Below are 12,933 nucleotides of genomic sequence, written 5' to 3' on the forward strand. Positions count from 1 at the left end.
TAGATCTGTCAGCACCACATTATCATGGAAAATAACCCCATCCTTTATAGCGCCCGAGTCGTTCTTGCAAACGTGCAGCAACATAAATCGTTCAATATAAAAGCAAATTACTGCGGATGTAAAATCTGAAAGAAAAACAGGAAATGATGGAAAATCTCAGCGGGTCTGGCACCACCTGTGAAGAGAGAACCGAGTTAACATTTCGAGTCCGGGTCACTCTTCGTCACAGTAAACCAATTAATCATTCAATCGTTGCTCACAGATGTCGCTAAAAAACAATCAAAATGTTCCTTCAGGATTACCGGAGGTAAATCCTGTCATACATTCAAAGAAAATACTGCGGATGTTGCGAATCTGCATGAGAAGCTAAACATGATAGGATTGAAGCTCAGAAATTCAGAGGATATATGTGGAGCCAGACACAGAGTTAACATTTCAAATCCGTGTGATCCTTAATCAGAGCTGAAGTGAGGAGTAAATGCAATGGAGTAGATGAGATGGAGTAGATGAGAAAATGGAAGTTGCGTGAAAAATGGAGCTATGAAAGGTTTGACATAAGAGGAGGGAGGGCATCTTCAAAGTTAGTGCCTATGAGATTTTGCCAATAAACTCTGCATTCACCATTAAATGGGAGCTTTTCATAACAGGTTACTTGTTTTGACGTAAAGGAATAAATGCACTGTTGAGATTTGAAGTCAGCATCTCCTGTTTACTAGACAGGCGCTTTTACCATCTAAGCCACAGCACCTACTTGCACACCAGCGCTGCAAGTTTGGAGCAGATTTCCATTATTTTGATTACCGCTCAGTATTGTTGATTTCTCATACTGACTTTGAGAGTGCAAATTTCATTGGCACTGGACTTTTGAAACTGCAAAAATTGCAGTTATTTCTGAAAGTTATTAGATTATAGCAGGGACTAGTAAACAAACAGGAAATATTTTGTGAATTGGAAGTAATTAAACATGACCACAAAACTACAGTGGTATAATGCAGGACAAGACCAGGAGAGAGTTTTTACATTAACTGAAAATCTAGCAGAAATTCTTGAAAGTTGTCGACGGCAATTGCAATTCGGCAAACACGACGTTGTCACGGTTCATCCACTTTCCCAAAATCACCCTGCATTCTTTATTTTTTTTTCCTGTCGTTCATTTCGAACAAAAACACCTTGAGACAAACTTGAAGCCCAGGCAGGGACTTAAACCCATCGACCTTCAGATTAAAAGTCAGATGCTCTACCGACTGCGCTTCCAGGGCCCATTCCAAACACAGTCTTATAGCTCACTTCAATGTCTCATATTGTATATATTGAATTTCCTTCAATGGTAATTCAGCCTCACCAGCACATTTCCCTCGCAAGCAGACCGGCAGCCTCCCTTTGGCTTCCTTTCTCAAATTCTTCAGCTTGTACTCGCTTTTTACCAGTGACTTGTGATGTGACAACTGTTTACCCAGGGATCTGCACTGGGACTTCAAGACTTTGAAGATTACGTTTAGTTCGGTGAGATCTGAGTGGGAAGCGACAGAGACAAAGATTGTATTTTGAGAGAGGGAATAAAAGATATCATCTGGTGTTTGTTGTGGCAGTGTGTGAACGTAACAAAATTCATCGAGTAAACTAGCAAATTATGCAAATCGCAAAGTTTCAGGATATAAATAGATCTGTCAGCACCACATTATCATGGAAAATAACCCCATCCTTTATACCGCCCGAGTCGTTCTTGCAAACGTGCAGCAACATAAATCGTTCAATATAAAAGCAAATTACTGCGGATGTAAAATCTGAAAGAAAAACAGTAAATGATGGAAAATCTCAGCGGGTCTGGCACCACCTGTGAAGAGAGAACCGAGTTAACATTTCGAGTCCGGGTCACTCTTCGTCACAGTAAATCAATTAATCATTCAATCGTTGCTCACAGATGTCGCTAAAAAACATTCAAAATGTTCCTTCAGGATTACCGGAGGTAAATCCTGTCATGCATTCAAAGAAAATACTGCGGATGTTGCAAATCTGCATGAGAAGCTAAACATGATAGGATTGAAGCTCAAAAATTCAGAGGATATATGTGGAGCCAGACACAGAGTTAACATTTCAAATCCGTGTGATCCTTAAACAGAGCTGAAGTGAGGAGTAAATGCAATGGAGTAGATGAGATGGAGTAGATGAGAAAATGGAAGTAGCGTGAAAAATGGAGCTATGAAAGGTTTGACATAAGAGTAGGGAGAGCATCTTCAAGGGTAGTGCCATGGAGATGTTGCCAATAAACTCCGCATCCACCATTAAACTGGGAGCTTTTCGTAACAGGTTACTTGTTTAGACGTAAAGGTATAAAGGCACTGCTGAGATTTGAATTCAGGATCTCCTGTTTACTAGACAGGCGCTTTTACCATTTAAGCCACAGCACCTACTTGCAGACTCGCTCTGCAAGTTTGGAGCAGATTTCCATTATTTTGATTACCGCTCAGTATTGTTGATTTCTCATGCTGACTTTGAGAGTGCAAATTTCATCGGCACTGGACTTTTGAAACTGCAAAAATTGCAGTTAATTCTGAAAGTTATTAGATTATAGCATTCTGCAGGGACTAGTAAACAAACAGGAAATATTTTGTGAATTGGAAGTAATTAAACATGACCACAAAACTATAGTGGTATAATGCAGGACAAGACCAGGAGAGAGTTTTTACATTAACTGAAAATCTAGCAGAAATTGTTGAAAGTTGTCGACGGCAATTGCAATTTGGCAAACACGACGTTGTCACAGTTCATCCACTTTCCCAAAATCACCCTGCATTCTTTATTCTTTTTTCCTGTCGTTCATTGGGAACAAAAACGGCTTGAGACAAAGTTGAAGCCCAGGCAGGGACTCAAAAACCCATCGATCTTCAGATTAAAAGTCAGATGCTCTCCCGACTGCGCTTCCAGGGCCCATTCCAAACGCAGTCTTATAGCTCACTTCAAAGTCTCATATTGTATATTTTGAATTTCCTTCAATGATAATTCAGCCTCACCAGCACATTTCCCTCGCAAGCAGACCGGCAGCCTCCCTTTGGCTTCCTTTCTCAAATTCTTCAGCTTGTACTCGCTTTTTACCAGTGACTTGTGATGTGACAACTGTTTACCCAGGGTCCTGCACTGGGACTTCAAGACTTTGAAGATTACGTTTAGTTCGGTGAGATCTGAGTGGGAAGCTCCAGAGACAAAGATTGTATTTTGAGAGAGGGAATAAAAGATATCATCTGGTGTTTGTTGTGGCAGTGTGTGAACGTAAATAAATTCATCTAGTAAACTAGCAAATTATGCAAATCGCAAAGTTTCAGGATATAAATAGATCTGTCAGCACCACATTATCATGGAAAATAACCCCATCCTTTATACCGCCCGAGTCGTTCTTGCAAACGTGCAGCAACATAAATCGTTCAATATAAAAGCAAATTACTGCGGATGTAAAATCTGAAAGAAAAACAGGAAATGATGGAAAATCTCAGCGGGTCTGGCACCACCTGTGAAGAGAGAACCGAGTTAACATTTCGAGTCCGGGTCACTCTTCGTCACAGTAAATCAATTAATCATTCAATCGTTGCTCACAGATGTCGCTAAAAAACATTCAAAATGTTCCTTCAGGATTACCGGAGGTAAATCCTGTCATACATTCAAAGAAAATACTGCGGATGTTGCGAATCTGCATGAGAAGCTAAACATGATAGGATTGAAGCTCAGAAAATCAGAGGATATATGTGGAGCCAGACACAGAGTTAACATTTCAAATCCGTGTGATCCTTAATCAGAGCTGAAGTGAGGAGTAAATGCAATGGAGTAGATGAGATGGAGTAGATGAGAAAATGGAAGTAGCGTGAAAAATGGAGCTATGAAAGGTTTGACATAAGAGTAGGGAGGGCATCTTCAAAGTTAGTGCCTATGAGATTTTGCCAATAAACTCTGCATTCACCATTAAATGGGAGCTTTTCATAACAGGTTACTTGTTTTGACGTAAAGGAATAAATGCACTGCTGAGATTTAAAGTCAGCATCTCCTGTTTATTAGACAGGCGCTTTTACCATCTAAGCCACAGCGCCTACTTGCACACCAGCTCTGCAAGTTTGGAGCAGATTTCCATTATTTTGATTACCGCTCAGTATTGTTGATTTCTCATGCTGACTTTGAGAGTGCAAATTTCATTGGCACTGGACTTTTGAAACTGCAAAAATTGCAGTTATTTCTGAAAGTTATTAGATTATAGCAGGGACTAGTAAACAAACAGGAAATATTTTGTGAATTGGAAGTAATTAAACATGACCACAAAACTACAGTGGTATAATGCAGGACAAGACCAGGAGAGAGTTTTTACATTAACTGAAAATCTAGCAGAAATTCTTGAAAGTTGTCGACGGCAATTGCAATTCGGCAAACACGACGTTGTCACGGTTCATCCACTTTCCCAAAATCACCCTGCATTCTTTATTTTTTTTTCCTGTCGTTCATTTCGAACAAAAACGCCTTGAGACAAACTTGAAGCCCAGGCAGGGACTTAAACCCATCGACCTTCAGATTAAAAGTCAGATGCTCTACCGACTGCGCTTCCAGGGCCCATTCCAAACACAGTCTTATAGCTCACTTCAATGTCTCATATTGTATATATTGAATTTCCTTCAATGGTAATTCAGCCTCACCAGCACATTTCCCTCGCAAGCAGACCGGCAGCCTCCCTTTGGCTTCCTTTCTCAAATTCTTCAGCTTGTACTCGCTTTTTACCAGTGACTTGTGATGTGACAACTGTTTACCCAGGGACCTGCACTGGGACTTCAAGACTTTGAAGATTACGTTTAGTTCGGTGAGATCTGAGTGAGAAGCTCCAGAGACAAAGATTGTATTTTGAGAGAGGGAATAAAAGATATCATCTGGTGTTTGTTGTGGCAGTGTGTGAACGTAACAAAATTCATCGAGTAAACTAGCAAATTATGCAAATCGCAAAGTTTCAGGATATAAATAGACCTGTCAGCACCACATCATCATGGAAAATAACCCCATCCTTTATCCCGCCCGAGTCGTTCTTGCAAACGTGCAGCAACATAAATCGTTCAATATAAAAGCAAATTACTGCGGATTTAAAATCTGAAAGAAAAACAGGAAATGATGGAAAATCTCAGCGGGTCTGGCACCACCTGTGAAGAGAGAACCGAGTTAACATTTCGAGTCCGGGTCACTCTTCGTCACAGTAAATCAATTAATCATTCAATCGTTGCTCACAGATGTCGCTAAAAAACATTCAAAATGTTCCTTCAGGATTACCGGAGGTAAATCCTGTCATGCATTCAAAGAAAATACTGCGGATGTTGCGAATTTGCATGAGAAGCTAAACATGATCGAATTGAAGCTCAAAAATTGAGAGGATATATGTGGAGCCAGACACAGCGTTAACATTTCAAATCCGTGTGATCCTTAATCAGAGCTGAAGTGAGGAGTAAATGCAATGGAGTAGATGAGATGGAGTAGATGAGAAAATGGAAGTTGCGTGAAAAATGGAGCTGTGAAAGGTTTGACATTAGAGCATGGTGGGCATTTTCAAGGTTAGTGCCATGGAGATTTTGCCAATAATCTCTGCATTCACCATTAAATTGGGAGCTTTTCATAACAGGTCACTTGTTTTGACGTAAAGGTATAAAGGCACTGCTGAGATTTGAACTCAGGATCTTCTGTTTACTAGATAGGCGCTTTAACCACCTAAGCCACAGCGCCTACTTGCACATCAGCTCTGCAAGTTTGGAGCAGATTTCCATTATTTTGATTACCGCTCAGTATTGTTGATTTCTCATGCTGCCTTTGAGAGTGCAAATTTAATTGGCACTGGACTTTTGAAACTGCAAAAATTGCTGTTATTTCTGAAAGTTATTAGATTATCGCATTCTGCAGGGAAAAGTAAACAAACAGGAAATATCTTGTGAATTTGAAGTAATTAAACATGACCACAAAACTATTGTGATACAATGCAGGACAAGACCAGGAGTGAGTTTTTACATTAACTGAAAATCTAGCAGAAATTCTTGAAAGTTGTCGACGCCAATTGCAATTTGGCAAACATGACGTTGTCACAGTTCATCCACTTTCCCAAAATCACCCTGCATTCTTTATTCTTTTTTCCTGTCGTTCATTGGGAACAAAAACGGCTTGAGACAAAGTTGAAGCCCAGGCAGGGACTTAAACCCATCAATCTTCAGATTAAAAGTCAGATGCTCTACCGACTGCGCTTCCAGGGCCCATTCCAAACGCAGTCTTATAGCTCACTTCAAAGTCTCATATTGTATATTTTGAATTTCCTTCAATGATAATTCAGCCTCACCAGCACATTTCCCTCGCAAGCAGACCGGCAGCCTCCCTTTGGCTTCCTTTCTCAAATTCTTCAGCTTGTACTCGCTTTTTACCAGTGACTTGTGATGTGACAACTGTTTACCCAGGGACCTGCACTGGGACTTCAAGACTTTGAAGATTACGTTTAGTTCGGTGAGATCTGAGTGGGAAGCTCCAGAGACAAAGATTGTATTTTGAGAGAGGGAATAAAAGATATCATCTGGTGTTTGTTGTGGCAGTGTGTGAACGTAAATAAATTCATCTAGTAAACTAGCAAATTATGCAAATCGCAAAGTTTCAGGATATAAATAGATCTGTCAGCACCACATTATCATGGAAAATAACCCCATCCTTTATAGCGCCCGAGTCGTTCTTGCAAACGTGCAGCAACATAAATCGTTCAATATAAAAGCAAATTACTGCGGATGTAAAATCTGAAAGAAAAACAGGAAATGATGGAAAATCTCAGCGGGTCTGGCACCACCTGTGAAGAGAGAACCGAGTTAACATTTCGAGTCCGGGTCACTCTTCGTCACAGTAAACCAATTAATCATTCAATCGTTGCTCACAGATGTCGCTAAAAAACAATCAAAATGTTCCTTCAGGATTACCGGAGCTAAATCCTGTCATACATTCAAAGAAAATACTGCGGATGTTGCGAATCTGCATGAGAAGCTAAACATGATAGGATTGAAGCTCAGAAATTCAGAGGATATATGTGGAGCCAGACACAGAGTTAACATTTCAAATCCGTGTGATCCTTAATCAGAGCTGAAGTGAGGAGTAAATGCAATGGAGTAGATGAGATGGAGTAGATGAGAAAATGGAAGTTGCGTGAAAAATGGAGCTATGAAAGGTTTGACATAAGAGTAGGGAGGGCATCTTCAAAGTTAGTGCCTATGAGATTTTGCCAATAAACTCTGCATTCACCATTAAATGGGAGCTTTTCATAACAGGTTACTTGTTTTGACGTAAAGGAATAAATGCACTGCTGAGATTTGAAGTCAGCATCTCCTGTTTACTAGACAGGCGCTTTTACCATCTAAGCCACAGCGCCTACTTGCACACCAGCTCTGCAAGTTTGGAGCAGATTTCCATTATTTTGATTACCGCTCAGTATTGTTGATTTCTCATGCTGACTTTGAGAGTGCAAATTTCATTGGCACTGGACTTTTGAAACTGCAAAAATTGCAGTTATTTCTGAAAGTTATTAGATTATAGCAGGGACTAGTAAACAAACAGGAAATATTTTGTGAATTGGAAGTAATTAAACATGACCACAAAACTACAGTGGTATAATGCAGGACAAGACCAGGAGAGAGTTTTTACATTAACTGAAAATCTAGCAGAAATTCTTGAAAGTTGTCGACGGCAATTGCAATTCGGGAAACACGACGTTGTCACGGTTCATCCACTTTCCCAAAATCACCCTGCATTCTTTATTTTTTTTTCCTGTCGTTCATTTCGAACAAAAACGCCTTGAGACAAACTTGAAGCCCAGGCAGGGACTTAAACCCATCGACCTTCAGATTAAAAGTCAGATGCTCTACCGACTGCGCTTCCAGGGCCCATTCCAAACACAGTCTTATAGCTCACTTCAATGTCTCATATTGTATATATTGAATTTCCTTCAATGGTAATTCAGCCTCACCAGCACATTTCCCTCGCAAGCAGACCGGCAGCCTCCCTTTGGCTTCCTTTCTCAAATTCTTCAGCTTGTACTCGCTTTTTACCAGTGACTTGTGATGTGACAACTGTTTACCCAGGGACCTGCACTGGGACTTCAAGACTTTGAAGATTACGTTTAGTTCGGTGAGATCTGAGTGGGAAGCTCCAGAGACAAAGATTGTATTTTGAGAGAGGGAATAAAAGATATCATCTGGTGTTTGTTGTGGCAGTGTGTGAACGTAACAAAATTCATCGAGTAAACTAGCAAATTATGCAAATCGCAAAGTTTCAGGATATAAATAGATCTGTCAGCACCACATTATCATGGAAAATAACCCCATCCTTTATACCGCCCGAGTCGTTCTTGCAAACGTGCAGCAACATAAATCGTTCAATATAAAAGCAAATTACTGCGGATGTAAAATCTGAAAGAAAAACAGGAAATGATGGAAAATCTCAGCGGGTCTGGCACCACCTGTGAAGAGAGAACCGAGTTAACATTTCGAGTCCGGGTCACTCTTCGTCACAGTAAATCAATTAATCATTCAATCGTTGCTCACAGATGTCGCTAAAAAACATTCAAAATGTTCCTTCAGGATTACCGGAGGTAAATCCTGTCATGCATTCAAAGAAAATACTGCGGATGTTGCAAATCTGCATGAGAAGCTAAACATGATAGGATTGAAGCTCAAAAATTCAGAGGATATATGTGGAGCCAGACACAGAGTTAACATTTCAAATCCGTGTGATCCTTAAACAGAGCTGAAGTGAGGAGTAAATGCAATGGAGTAGATGAGATGGAGTAGATGAGAAAATGGAAGTAGCGTGAAAAATGGAGCTATGAAAGGTTTGACATAAGAGTAGGGAGAGCATCTTCAAGGGTAGTGCCATGGAGATGTTGCCAATAAACTCTGCATCCACCATTAAACTGGGAGCTTTTCATAACAGGTTACTTGTTTAGACGTAAAGGTATAAAGGCACTGCTGAGATTTGAACTCAGGATCTCCTGTTTACTAGACAGGCGCTTTTACCATTTAAGCCACAGCACCTACTTGCAGACTCGCTCTGCAAGTTTGGAGCAGATTTCCATTATTTTGATTACCGCTCAGTATTGTTGATTTCTCATGCTGACTTTGAGAGTGCAAATTTCATCGGCACTGGACTTTTGAAACTGCAAAAATTGCAGTTAATTCTGAAAGTTATTAGATTATAGCATTCTGCAGGGACTAGTAAACAAACAGGAAATATTTTGTGAATTGGAAGTAATTAAACATGACCACAAAACTATAGTGGTATAATGCAGGACAAGACCAGGAGAGAGTTTTTACATTAACTGAAAATCTAGCAGAAATTGTTGAAAGTTGTCGACGGCAATTGCAATTTGGCAAACACGACGTTGTCACAGTTCATCCACTTTCCCCAAATCACCCTGCATTCTTTATTCTTTTTTCCTGTCGTTCATTGGGAACAAAAACGGCTTGAGACAAAGTTGAAGCCCAGGCAGGGACTCAAAAACCCATCGATCTTCAGATTAAAAGTCAGATGCTCTCCCGACTGCGCTTCCAGGGCCAATTCCAAACGCAGTCTTATAGCTCACTTCAAAGTCTCATATTGTATATTTTGAATTTCCTTCAATGATAATTCAGCCTCACCAGCACATTTCCCTCGCAAGCAGACCGGCAGCCTCCCTTTGGCTTCCTTTCTCAAATTCTTCAGCTTGTACTCGCTTTTTACCAGTGACTTGTGATGTGACAACTGTTTACCCAGGGACCTGCACTGGGACTTCAAGACTTTGAAGATTACGTTTAGTTCGGTGAGATCTGAGTGGGAAGCTCCAGAGACAAAGATTGTATTTTGAGAGAGGGAATAAAAGATATCATCTGGTGTTTGTTGTGGCAGTGTGTGAACGTAAATAAATTCATCTAGTAAACTAGCAAATTATGCAAATCGCAAAGTTTCAGGATATAAATAGATCTGTCAGCACCACATTATCATGGAAAATAACCCCATCCTTTATACCGCCCGAGTCGTTCTTGCAAATGTGCAGCAACATAAATCGTTCAATATAAAAGCAAATTACTGCGGATGTAAAATCTGAAAGAAAAACAGGAAATGATGGAAAATCTCAGCGGGTCTGGCACCACCTGTGAAGAGAGAACCGAGTTAACATTTCGAGTCCGGGTCACTCTTCGTCACAGTAAATCAATTAATCATTCAATCGTTGCTCACAGATGTCGCTAAAAAACAATCAAAATGTTCCTTCAGGATTACCGGAGGTAAATCCTGTCATACATTCAAAGAAAATACTGCGGATGTTGCGAATCTGCATGAGAAGCTAAACATGATAGGATTGAAGCTCAGAAAATCAGAGGATATATGTGGAGCCAGACACAGAGTTAACATTTCAAATCCGTGTGATCCTTAATCAGAGCTGAAGTGAGGAGTAAATGCAATGGAGTAGATGAGATGGAGTAGATGAGAAAATGGAAGTTGCGTGAAAAATGGAGCTATGAAAGGTTTGACATAAGAGGAGGGAGGGCATCTTCAAAGTTAGTGCCTATGAGATTTTGCCAATAAACTCTGCATTCACCATTAAATGGGAGCTTTTCATAACAGGTTACTTGTTTTGACGTAAAGGAATAAATGCACTGCTGAGATTTGAAGTCAGCATCTCCTGTTTACTAGACAGGCGCTTTTACCATCTAAGCCACAGCACCTACTTGCACACCAGCTCTGCAAGTTTGGAGCAGATTTCCATTATTTTGATTACCGCTCAGTATTGTTGATTTCTCATGCTGACTTTGAGAGTGCAAATTTCATTGGCACTGGACTTTTGAAACTGCAAAAATTGCAGTTATTTCTGAAAGTTATTAGATTATAGCAGGGACTAGTAAACAAACAGGAAATATTTTGTGAATTGGAAGTAATTAAACATGACCACAAAACTACAGTGGTATAATGCAGGACAAGACCAGGAGAGAGTTTTTACATTAACTGAAAATCTAGCAGAAATTCTTGAAAGTTGTCGACGGCAATTGCAATTCGGCAAACACGACGTTGTCACGGTTCATCCACTTTCCCAAAATCACCCTGCATTCTTTATTTTTTTTTCCTGTCGTTCATTTCGAACAAAAACGCCTTGAGACAAACTTGAAGCCCAGGCAGGGACTTAAACCCATCGACCTTCAGATTAAAAGTCAGATGCTCTACCGACTGCGCTTCCAGGGCCCATTCCAAACACAGTCTTATAGCTCACTTCAATGTCTCATATTGTATATATTGAATTTCCTTCAATGGTAATTCAGCCTCACCAGCACATTTCCCTCGCAAGCAGACCGGCAGCCTCCCTTTGGCTTCCTTTCTCAAATTCTTCAGCTTGTACTCGCTTTTTACCAGTGACTTGTGATGTGACAACTGTTTACCCAGGGACCTGCACTGGGACTTCAAGACTTTGAAGATTACGTTTAGTTCGGTGAGATCTGAGTGGGAAGCTACAGAGACAAAGATTGTATTTTGAGAGAGGGAATAAAAGATATCATCTGGTGTTTGTTGTGGCAGTGTGTGAACGTAACAAAATTCATCGAGTAAACTAGCAAATTATGCAAATCGCAAAGTTTCAGGATATAAATAGACCTGTCAGCACCACATCATCATGGAAAATAACCCCATCCTTTATCCCGCCCGAGTCGTTCTTGCAAACGTGCAGCAACATAAATCGTTCAATATAAAAGCAAATTACTGCAGATGTAAAATCTGAAAGAAAAACAGGAAATGATGGAAAATCTCAGCGGGTCTGGCACCACCTGTGAAGAGAGAACCGAGTTAACATTCCGAGTCTGGGTCACTCTTCGTCACAGTAAATCAATTAATCATTCAATCGTTGCTCACAGATGTCGCTAAAAAACATTCAAAATGTTCCTTCAGGATTACCGGAGGTAAATCCTGTCATGCATTCAAAGAAAATACTGCGGATGTTGCAAATCTGCATGAGAAGCTAAACATGATAGGATTGAAGCTCAAAAATTCAGAGGATATATGTGGAGCCAGACACAGAGTTAACATTTCAAATCCGTGTGATCCTTAAACAGAGCTGAAGTGATGAGTAAATGCAATGGAGTAGATGAGATGGAGTAGATGAGAAAATGGAAGTAGCGTGAAAAATGGAGCTATGAAAGGTTTGACATAAGAGTAGGGAGAGCATCTTCAAGGTTAGTGCCATGGAGATGTTGCCAATAAACTCTGCATTCACCATTAAATTGGGAGCTTTTCATAACAGGTTACTTGTTTTGACAGAAAGGTATAAAGGCGCTGCTGAGATTTGAACTCAGGATCTCCTGTTTACTAAACAGGCGCTTTAACCATCTAAGCCACAGCACCTACTGGCACACCAGCTCTGCAAGTTTGGAGCAGATTTCCATTATTTTGATTACCGCTCAGTATTGTTGATTTCTCATGCTGACTTTGAGAGTGCAAATTTCATTGGCACTGGACTTTTGAAACTGCAAAAATTGCAGTTATTTCTGAAAGTTATTAGATTATAGCATTCTGCAGGGAGAAGTAAACAAACAGGAAATATTTTGTGAATTGGAAGTAATTAAACATGACCACAAAACTACAGGGGTATAATGCAGGACAAGACCAGGAGAGAGTTTTTACATTAACTGAAAATCTAGCAGAAATTCTTGAAAGTTGTCGACGGCAATTGCAATTTGGCAAACACGACGTTGTCACGGTTCATCCACTTTCCCAAAATCACCCTGCATTCTTTATTTTTTTTTCCTGTCGTTCATTGGGAACAAAAACGCCTTGAGACAAAGTTGAAGCCCAGGCAGGGACTTAAACCCATCGACCTTCAGATTAAAAGTCAGATGCCCTACCGACTGCGCTTCCAGGGCCCATTCCAAACACAGTCTTATAGCT

General features: G+C 40.3%; 4 non-coding genes across 4 annotated transcripts; all 4 read right to left on the reverse strand.

Annotated features, from left to right (window-relative positions):
• Positions 1 to 2,334: 2,334 nt before the first annotated feature.
• On the reverse strand, positions 2,335 to 2,408 carry trnat-agu (transfer RNA threonine (anticodon AGU)). The gene has a single exon. It is a non-coding gene; the product is annotated as a tRNA-Thr (tRNA).
• Positions 2,409 to 5,662: 3,254 nt separating this feature from the next.
• Positions 5,663 to 5,736, reverse strand: trnat-agu (transfer RNA threonine (anticodon AGU)). Its single transcript has one exon. It is a non-coding gene; the product is annotated as a tRNA-Thr (tRNA).
• Positions 5,737 to 8,988: 3,252 nt separating this feature from the next.
• On the reverse strand, positions 8,989 to 9,062 carry trnat-agu (transfer RNA threonine (anticodon AGU)). Its single transcript has one exon. It is a non-coding gene; the product is annotated as a tRNA-Thr (tRNA).
• Positions 9,063 to 12,316: 3,254 nt separating this feature from the next.
• On the reverse strand, positions 12,317 to 12,390 carry trnat-agu (transfer RNA threonine (anticodon AGU)). The gene has a single exon. It is a non-coding gene; the product is annotated as a tRNA-Thr (tRNA).
• Between the last annotated feature and the right edge of the window lie 543 nt (positions 12,391 to 12,933).

Source organism: Scyliorhinus torazame, chromosome 4, assembly GCF_047496885.1.
Source record: "Scyliorhinus torazame isolate Kashiwa2021f chromosome 4, sScyTor2.1, whole genome shotgun sequence".
NCBI classification, from domain to species: Eukaryota; Metazoa; Chordata; class Chondrichthyes; order Carcharhiniformes; family Scyliorhinidae; genus Scyliorhinus; species Scyliorhinus torazame.